Source organism: Phodopus roborovskii, unplaced genomic scaffold, assembly GCF_943737965.1.
Source record: "Phodopus roborovskii unplaced genomic scaffold, PHOROB, whole genome shotgun sequence".
Classification (NCBI taxonomy): Eukaryota; Metazoa; Chordata; class Mammalia; order Rodentia; family Cricetidae; genus Phodopus; species Phodopus roborovskii.
Genome location: NW_026125537.1, coordinates 2,863,142 through 2,872,834, shown reverse-complemented (window position 1 = coordinate 2,872,834; position 9,693 = coordinate 2,863,142). Strand labels below are relative to the sequence as shown.

The 9,693-nt window shown below is 43.7% G+C and overlaps 1 pseudogene; it reads left to right on the top strand.

Moving 5' to 3' along the window:
- Positions 1 to 6,046: 6,046 nt before the first annotated feature.
- LOC127216179 (ras GTPase-activating protein-binding protein 1-like) lies at positions 6,047 to 7,376 on the top strand (annotated as a pseudogene).
- The last annotated feature ends 2,317 nt before the right edge of the window (positions 7,377 to 9,693 follow it).

Genomic DNA, 9,693 nt, shown 5'->3' with positions numbered 1-9,693 from the left:
CAATAGTCTTTGGAAACTCAGCTTTGCTAAGATACTTTCCTTGCAAAGGTAAAAAACATCTGTATTTCCACGTAACCAAAAAAAAAAAAAAACTGTATTGATGTCATGTCATCTACATTCTCTACATTCTATAAAATGAGTTGATTACCCATTTCAGGAAAGAAAGTGATAATTATAACAATATGTGCTAATTGGATATATAATTGGCCTAAACAGGAATTGGAAGAGACAAAGAATAGAAAGGCCTTGCATAGTTAGAGCTGAAAATCAGAGTGTGTCAAAGGGATGCTGATGACGCTGTTCACTGTCTTCAACCACCTTGTCTTAGCTGCCTTTCTATTGCTGTGAAGAGACACTATGGTCAACGCAACTTAGAGAAGAGCTGGGGCTCACAGCTGCAGAGGGTTAGCCGAGTCTATGACCACCATGGCAGGGAGCGCGACAACAGCATGGCACTGGAGCGGTAGCTGAGACTTGCGTTCTCACTAGAAAGTAGGAAACAGAGAGCGATCACCAGGAATGGCATAGGTTTTAGAAACCTCAAAGGCAGCCCCACTCGCACACCTCTCCAACAAGCCACACACCTCCAACAAATTCACACCTCCTCCAACAAGCCACACCTCCTCCAAGGCCACACCCCCTAGTTCCTCCAAAACACTTCCACCAACCCAAAACCAAGCATAAAATATATGCGCCTATGAAGGGCATTCTTATTCAACCACCACAGACCCACAGCATTCAGTTCTTCAGTGTTCACTGGAAATAAAAATTCTGTAACATCTTCTTTTTCTCAGAGCCAGTTAGCCTCAGGGGGTGATCCTGTGACACAGGGCTCACTTCCAACACAAAACAGTGTGTTTCATTACTGAACTGTTCAAATAAATGTTTTTATCTTATATTAAGACCTAACATATATGACTGTAATTCTACCTGTTAAAAAACATTCTGCTCCCTGATAGATGTCCCAAGGCTAACAGTTCAGTTTGGGAGTAAGACAGTTTCATAGTTGAGTTTATTAGCTGGGATAATCATGGGCCAATTGCTTCTTTCTTCTAGGCAATTTCCTAAACTCGGCGGTTAATTTTCTTTTTAATTTTTTTTTACTGTGTATGGAATTGTGCCTACATGTGTGCACACCACTTTCATATCATTATTAGATTTCCTGGACCTGGAATTACAGACAGTTGTGAGTTTCCATGTGGGTGCTCTGGAAGAGCAGCCAGTACTCTTAACCTCAGAGCCACCTCTCCAGCCTCTAGACACTTAATCTTAATATGCTGTCAAGATTAAAAGACATTTTGCTGGACATGGTAGCTTAGTATGAAGTAGATGTATTGCCACAAGGTCAAAGCTGGCTTGGGCTACACAGTGATTTCCAGGCTACTTTGGCCTACAGTGTGAGAAAAACAAAATAATCAAAAGATAAACACACACCAAGAATTTAGCCCAGTGTGTCATCTATGAAAAGAGATAGTGGTAACCTCTTTTTATTCTTCCTCCCATATGGCAAGAATCCAATACTAGAACACAATAGATAAGCCCATCTAGCCTTTTCTAGATCAAGGCTTCAGCCTCTTTAGTCGTTTCTTCTATAAGGAAGAAGTGACATTCTGTGAAATACAGCGGGGTAGTGTCACAATCAATACCCAGAATTGGACCACACTCTGCAGAAGTTAGTTCTAAAGAGCAGAGCTACTGAAGTTGACAAAGCAAAGTAAGCCCAGAGGAAAAGCCTCTCCCTCCTTGGGTGCACAACAGGTGTGCAGTGGCTATATCTGCACCCTGAGATGGAAGAGAAGTTTCAAAATCAGTGGCAGTCCCATCATGCTGGTGACTTAGGTTCAACTGGAACTCTTCCAAAGGTAAAGTTTATTCTTCCCGTGTTCTAGTTATAGAAGTAGCACATATTTGGGAAATATGTACCATCTTGAAAAGAATTCCATGATTCTTCTACCCAGGGACAAACTGCCATTAGCACTCAATGTATTTCTTTCCAGCTTTAATTTTACAGATAGATTTACCCCAAACAACTTGTACTAATATCTTATGTGCTTAATAATGTCACGTCTAGCCACAAGGGAAGCTTGAAAATACTTTTCATTTATCTGCATACTTTGCTTCTCTGAATGAAACTTGGGGTTTATAGGAGGATGAACATTGAGTGGCTATGGACACTGTCTGCTGCACCCCGCTTACTGGACACTTGGCTTGTTGCCAATGCTTTCTCCCCGGATGGATTAGCTTCTAGAAGCTTTCAAAAGGAGAACCTCTATAGGAAAACTAGAACACTAGAGGCTCTGTCCTTGAAAGCTATATTCTCTCTCTCCCTGCCTCCCTCTCCCTCTCTGCTTCATTTTCTGTTTGTTTGTATCTGCGTGTATTTCTGTTTTTGTGTTTCTCTGTTTCCCTGTTTCTGTCTTTTTCTCTCTCTCTCTCCCTCCCTCCCCCTCCCTCTGTTTCTTTCTTTATTATGTATGTACATATCTCTTTGTATGAGTCTTTTACCCTCTTCCTCCCTCATCCCTTCCCTCCCCGCTCCTTCCTGACCACCATGATATGGGCTGTTCTACCATGATCTCCCTGCCATGAATGAACTGAAATAACAAGCCAGAACACAGCAGCAGCAACAACAAAATCTGAGTGACAAAGTGTATAAGGATCTAGAGGGTTGGTTATTCCCTAGTTATCTGTATGACCCTATATGCCAATGCTCAAGCCTTTAAAATGGCTCAGCAGATGAAGACCCTCAGTGTGCAAGTCTCACAGACCGATTACACGTCCCAGAGACATGCAAAGGTAGAAGAGAAGCAACCACCTCACAGAGTTGTCCGCTGACCTCCACATGCTACTACACACACACACACACACACACACACACACACACACACACACCATGCATATATGCACATAATACAATAAAATTTGAAAGAATTTTTAAGTAAAATGTCTTTTTAATTATAGACTAAAACCTTAAAAAAAAAAAAACGGAAACTGTCTAATTTTGCCTATTTTTCCAAAACTCAAAGCCTTTCTTCTCTGGGTAAGGAAATACTTACACCATGAAGACTAATCTCTAATTGCTTGTAATTAGAATAAATGCCCAATCCATCCTGGGTGTAGAAATGTGACTAACACTTGCCTCACCTCACAGTGGCGGCAGATGTAGTGTGGGTGAGGGTGTGAGGAGGGAGGATGGCGCCTCCACACTACCTCCTCTAACCTTACAGCTGAAATCAGGTACCCAGTAACAGTGGGCCCTGAGCCTCTCCCCAGAATGTGTGAGAATGCCAGGGAAGCTCAGATATTGAGTCATTCAGAAAACATATTTGAGAGGAAATAGCTTAGTGGTCAGGACATCAAGAGACCTCTGCATTCCACAGAGATGACTCTTGTAACATAACCAGGGAATCCTGGGTGGCATCCTCAGCTGCCAAGGGGAATGGGGGTGAGAGTAACTCACGCGGTCCTATGGAGGAGTCCAGAAGCTAACTCATAGAAAGCCCCAAACACATGCCCTGAAAAAGTAAACAATCAAAAGTGTTAGCAACAAATATCCCACTCCACAGACAAACTTAAATCAACGGCAAATCCCTATATATTCTAGAAGGCCCACCAGACAAATCTAATAGGTAGCCAGGACTGAGCAAACCTAGTTCACTTTTGAACCAAATACCAACAAGACTGGAAAGGGGAAGCCTGACATCTGTGACTGAGCAGCAGTGTTAAGTAAATGGCATCTCAGGAGGAGAAGACAAACATTACAGGAACATGAGAGCTGCAGTCACTGTTTGGGGTAGGAAGTTAAAGAGGACAACAGGTTACAAAAGCCTTGGGCTAAGACTGTTTAAAACACTAGTGAAGGGCCCCTCACCCTTCCCTGGGGACTACATCAGGGGACTACAAAGAGGAACCCTATAAAAGGGAGATGGAGTCAGTTTTATGGGGAGAGAACTCATGGGGCCAGGGAATAGACGCAGAGGGATAAGGCCAGCAATTGATGCTGTAACAGTATCCACCTGAGTATTTATATTTGCACCAAGCACATGTACACATCAGTAACAGCAGCTGATACTCACTGAAAACTTACTGCCCATCAGTAAATACCAATGCAAGTAACTCATATGCTTAATCTCTTTTCACCTTCATCATGGCTCTCTGAACACAGCTCTCATTTGAGCCGCGCTACAAGGGTACTCAGGTGAGGTGGCTTGCTCAAGCTTGAACGGCTAGTGAGTTCAGGATCCTTGAATACAATTCCTAGAACTCATGTAAAGGGGGAAAGAAAAAGCCTCACAGAACTGTCCTCTGCCTCCCAAATCCAATGTCTTAACCCACACTTAGACATCTGAGCCTCAGGCCACATGACATGCCCCTCAGTGCCCATCATAGCCTGTAAACCAGCAGCTGGCTCTTCAGAACCGGCTGCCCACACAGCCTCGGGATATAAATCTGGATCATCCTCCCCAGTGGGAGTGGGCTGCGGTTGGGTGTTCCAGTTTTAATTGTCGACGGCAGTGGAGTTCTGGCCGCGCAACCCACTTTGTCAGAGAGAAGGCAACCACAATGTGACGAAGCAAATGCTGCGAACACAGGAAGACAGGGGTGGGGCCCAGATGTGGCCCCCACTGGTAGCACCTCTTCCATGAGACCAGCTTCTAAAACATAACACGGCTTCCACATAGTGGAAACCTTTCCCAGTTATCAACAACAATCGAATATTATATTGTGCTTTGAGTGTCTCCCAGCATCTCCTTTGCCTGGACCCGTTAATGTGAGAAAGTGCATGGAAACCAGCTCTCCTTCTAGCTTCTTCATTCCATGGAGCTGAAGGACTTCTGTGCCATAAGCAAGCCGAAGGAAAAAGAAGATTTCTGGCTGGTTTCTGCCTTTAGGACTTGACTTCTGATCTTAGGTAAGTAATTGTACCACCAGGAGTTCATTAAAGGAAGTAGAAAACAGGACACAGGGGCCTTTCCGTGTTGACCTTCCATGGAAGATCAACAGGAGGGGCTTCATTCTGCCTCTGGGCTTCATTATGGTCTGAGGCTGTTCGCTGCTGGGAACACATCCTTTTGCAGCATTTACAAGACCACAGAAAGCAGACATTAAGGGCAGCTGAATACACACCTTAGCTTTCTGTTTCATCCTCCTAACCATGCTTTGAAGAAGTTATGTTGATATTATTCCCACTTGACAAATAAGGAAACCAAGGTATAAAGTTTGCCTGGTTTATATGGCTTGGACTAGACCTGGGATCTCTGTGTTTCCAACAAATTCATAGCTGACTGTGCATGTACATAGGATGATGTAAGGTTCCCGCTGTGAACTCTTGTTGAAGCCTTAGCTAATTGAAAGTGCATGTGAAAGCTATGGGAAGAGACAAGAGGACTCCTAAGGCTTCCCATCACAGTAATAAAAACAACTATCACTCACTGAACATTTCCTGGCACCAGACATGAGACTATAAACTTTATGTATGTACAGTTCTGCATTCATGATCACCACGATTCTGGGTGGTAGAACATAGTATTCCCCACTTCCCAGGTTGTCAACAGTGATTTCAGTATAAGAAATCCCCTCCAGAAATTGCACTGGAGCACCCTCAAAATGGTATCCAACTGTCCACATGTGGGAGATGGCTTTCTTGTTTAAGACAAGGGACCATATCCCACAGTTGCTCTTCCAAAATCTGGAAATTCCTGTCCTCAAAGCCATTACTGCTCACCAAAATACCAGGCTGCTCTCTGGTAATTAGTAGACGGAGGAAGGGAAAGGCATTTCTCTTTTGTGTGTTTCTTTGAAGTGCTATCTCATGTAACCCCAGATGGAGTTCTACTCATTATATAGCCAAAGGTGTCCTTGAACTTTTGATGTTCCAGCCTTTTGAGTGCTGTGATAACAGGCATACAGAAGAAATCTTATCTATCTTAAAAAATAACTCATTATAGGCATGGGAATCACGTGAGGGATACCACCACCCCCCGCCTACTCTGGCACAGGAGCCCCATCCTCCTGCTTAGCCACACAGGTTGAATTGACCAAAACCATGGTTATGGAGAAGCCTAGTATGCTGCTGGTTGGGCGGGAGTTTGCGTGACAGAGCTACATCCTGCCAAACAAGGTCCCAGATATGCTGCATAGATTTTATGGAAAGAAGTCTTCCTCTGCCCACAGGAGCTTGGATTCCAATGGGAACCCAGCAGATGCAGGCTATGGGCAGAAGGAAATCCATAGGAAAGTGATGTCACAAAACTTCACCAACTACAACACCATGGACACCCATGCCACTCTGAATATTGGGATGGTAGCTCAAGTGATCGAGCTACTGTCCAACAACAACCAGGCTTTGCAGAGGTTCATACAGGCTTTTGTCCTTGCTCCTGAGTGTTCTGTTGCCAACAAGCTCTATGTTCATAATGACATCTTCAGAAACCAAAATGAGGTCTTTGGTGGCTTTGCCACTGAACCTCAGGACAAATGTAAGGAAGAAGTACAAGAACCTGAAGAAACACAGCAGATGCCTGAGGTGGTGCCTGATGATTCTGGAACTCTCTATGATCAGATTGTCAGCAACGACTTGGAGGAGTATTTATAGAAGCCTGTTGTGGAGCTGGAGCCAGCACCAGAACTTGTGCCTGACATCCAGGAGGACAAGGCTGAGCTTTCATTGGAGGAAGCTGCTCCCGAGGATCTGCAAAAGAGTGCTTCCCCAGCCCCAGTAGATGTCACCCCAGCACACGAGGACTTGACATTTTCTTGGGCATCTGTGACTAGTAAAACCTTCCTCCCAGTGGTGCTGCTCCAGTGATGGGGACACCACCCCATGTGGTACAAGTGTTGCCTTCACAGCCCGGTCCAGAATCTAAGCCTGAATCTCAGATTCTACCACAAAGGCCTCAGAGAAATCATAGTTTGAGAGGGGAAATTGGCCAATCTGTGAGGCTGGTTGGTGAACCAGGAAATGTGGAACCCCAAAGGGTGGTAAGGCACCTGACAGTCACCAGCTCTTCATCGGGAACTTGCCACATGAGGTTGACAAGTCGGAACTGAAGGACGTTTTTCCAGGATTAGGGGAACGTGATGGAACTATACATTAACAGTGGTGGGAAATTACCCAACAGGGGTTTTGTTGTGTTTCTGAGCTTGTTCAGAAGGTCCTTAACAATAGGCCCATCATGTTCCAAGGTGTGGTCCATCTGAATGTGGAAGAGAAGACACATGCAGCCAGGGAAGGTGACCACAGGGATAACCACCTTCGGGGATGCAGAGGCCCCCATGGTGGGTCAAGTAGTGAGATGAGAGGTCCTCCCCGAGGATGCATGGTGCAGAAACCAGGCTTTGGTGTGGGCAGAGGGATTGCAACTCCAAGACAGTGAATCGCTTGGCCCAGATCTCCTCACAGGACACAGCCCTGGCTCCTGTAGAATGGTGAATTCCTTCAACCAGCCTTTGGTGTCTTGGAGTAGTCTATTATAAACTGCTAGCAGCATTTGAAAACTTTTAATTTTGCTTGTATTCGTGGTGCGTGCCCCCCACTCCCCCTTTCCTCCCCTGACCTTTTAGTCCTTCACTTCCAGTTTTCTGGAACAATACTTTAGGAGGAGGAAGACCTTAAAGATAAGGGAGACTCACCTTCCTGCTCACCCTGCAGATACAGACTGTAGTTGAAAGAGCATTTCCCAAAGAGCACATCTCACTTCTCACTGACAATGACACAGGATTTGATAAACATTTTGGAAGCTGGAAAAATCAGTCATTACTCCCTTCTGGTATGGAAAAATTGCCTTTTGTCAACTGCCACTTGGTTCCTGCTGGTGTGGCTACCTGAATAAAAGGTGTTTCCAGAACTTAGTTCTTTTGACATGTGATTACCTAACAGTTCCAAATCTCTGTTTTCACCGTTGGATTTTCAATTGTGACTTAGCCTATCAATGTTTAGAATACAGATAAGGATTTTTGTTGAACTGTTAGTTTTTTTGAGGTAGAGTTTTCCATGTTTTATTTGTATTTGTAAAAAAAAATTCCCACAAGAAAACAAACCCCAAAACTGATAACAAAAACAAGCAAAACCGTGCCTTCTATCTATCTTTGATTCTGGTCCTGGTAACTGTTTAAAGAAAAGTAGTAAAGATTCTAGATTTGATTTTTAAAAACTCAGTATTCTGAACCTAAAATATTTTTTATTGTGCAAAGCAAAAAGAAAAATAAAAAATCATAAGGGACATTTGGATTATTTTTACGCTACATTCACATTGCTGTATATGGAACAGTAGAGTGTTGATGAATAGAATCCTAAGTCTCGGTTTCTACATTAGTAAGTAAAATGGGCATAACATATGTAAAGCACACTCTTGTTATACAGCAGGCACTCAAAGGAAGATGGGTACTACACATTGTAGCAACATGATGCTATTTCTGATAATAAATAGGAGAGATACTATTGTAAGCAAAATGTTTTAAATTTGTATCCTAACTTCTCTGCCTCTTCTGCGATAATAACAGTTAGTGGTTGATGGAAACTTTGATGGCAGTTTCTTCCTAGAAACTTATGTTTGGGGCTTTTTTGTTTTGTTTTCTTGCTGAAGAAGGTTCTGGAGTCTTTCCACAGTAATGGTCATTTCTCCTTGCTAAACAGAAAGCCAGAAGAAAACCACTAGCAGGGTAAAAAGGTGTGATTCATTAGCTCTCTTCAGTTCTAAATCAGCCTGGGAAATGCAGTAGTGCCAGATGAGAACCAGGCAGAAGGTCCAGCCTGGTTTCCCTTCTAAAATTCTACAGGAACATCTACCAAATGGTATCTAAATGTTCATCAATGGGAGTGGCTTACCTGTTTAAGTAGAGGAATGGAGACATGGGCAGGTCAGGAACAACTGACTTCTTAGCAGCCCAAGTATGTAGGGAGAAACAGCAGCAGCTGAAGCTAGTTGACTTCCTACTGGGGCTTGATGCCTTTGGAAATGTGTGGGTCTCCAAGACCTGTAAATGCCCACCAGGAAGCCAAGGAAAAAGGCAAACACACCCCAATATCTTGTCAATGGTCATGGTTAGTAGCCAGGTGTCTTATAAGTTTAAGATCTCACGTTCACACTCATCTCCATGACACCGGTTTACTAGTCTGTAAATTGCAGCTAACAGAAAATCCAGGTGCTGTTTAGAAATCACACATCTCTTAAGATATCAGAGGTGAGACTCCACCAACAATAATAAAAAACAAGTTACACAATGTGGCAATAAAATGAATCTCAAAGATGTCTGAAGCCTTGATTAGCCTAGAACATTGTTTCTTGGTAAGGAATTCTCTGCTGCTATAGTTTTCTGTTTGTGTGTGCTGTTTCTACATTTAGAGCCAAGCTTTCCCAAGAGCCAAAATGTATGCTCTAAAGTGCTTACCCCCTGAGATGCTCCTGGAAGGGAAACTGGACACCACCAAATTCTCTCAGAGATTCCCCAGGCACATGAGCAAATTAAAACTTCTGGAAAAATGAAGCCCTCAGGAGAGGAAATGTTCTGGAGGGTCCTCCCTGTCCCAGCTTTTGGTTTCTTGGGCCCCTTTGCCATTCTCTTAACTCCATGATGCTATTTCTCCTACAGACACACCTTAGAAAAATGCTCATCAGACTTACTTAGAAAGCTTAAAAGGACAGAGTTCGGGACTTCTCGAAGCAACTCTGAACAAAGGAGACCGGCTTATCC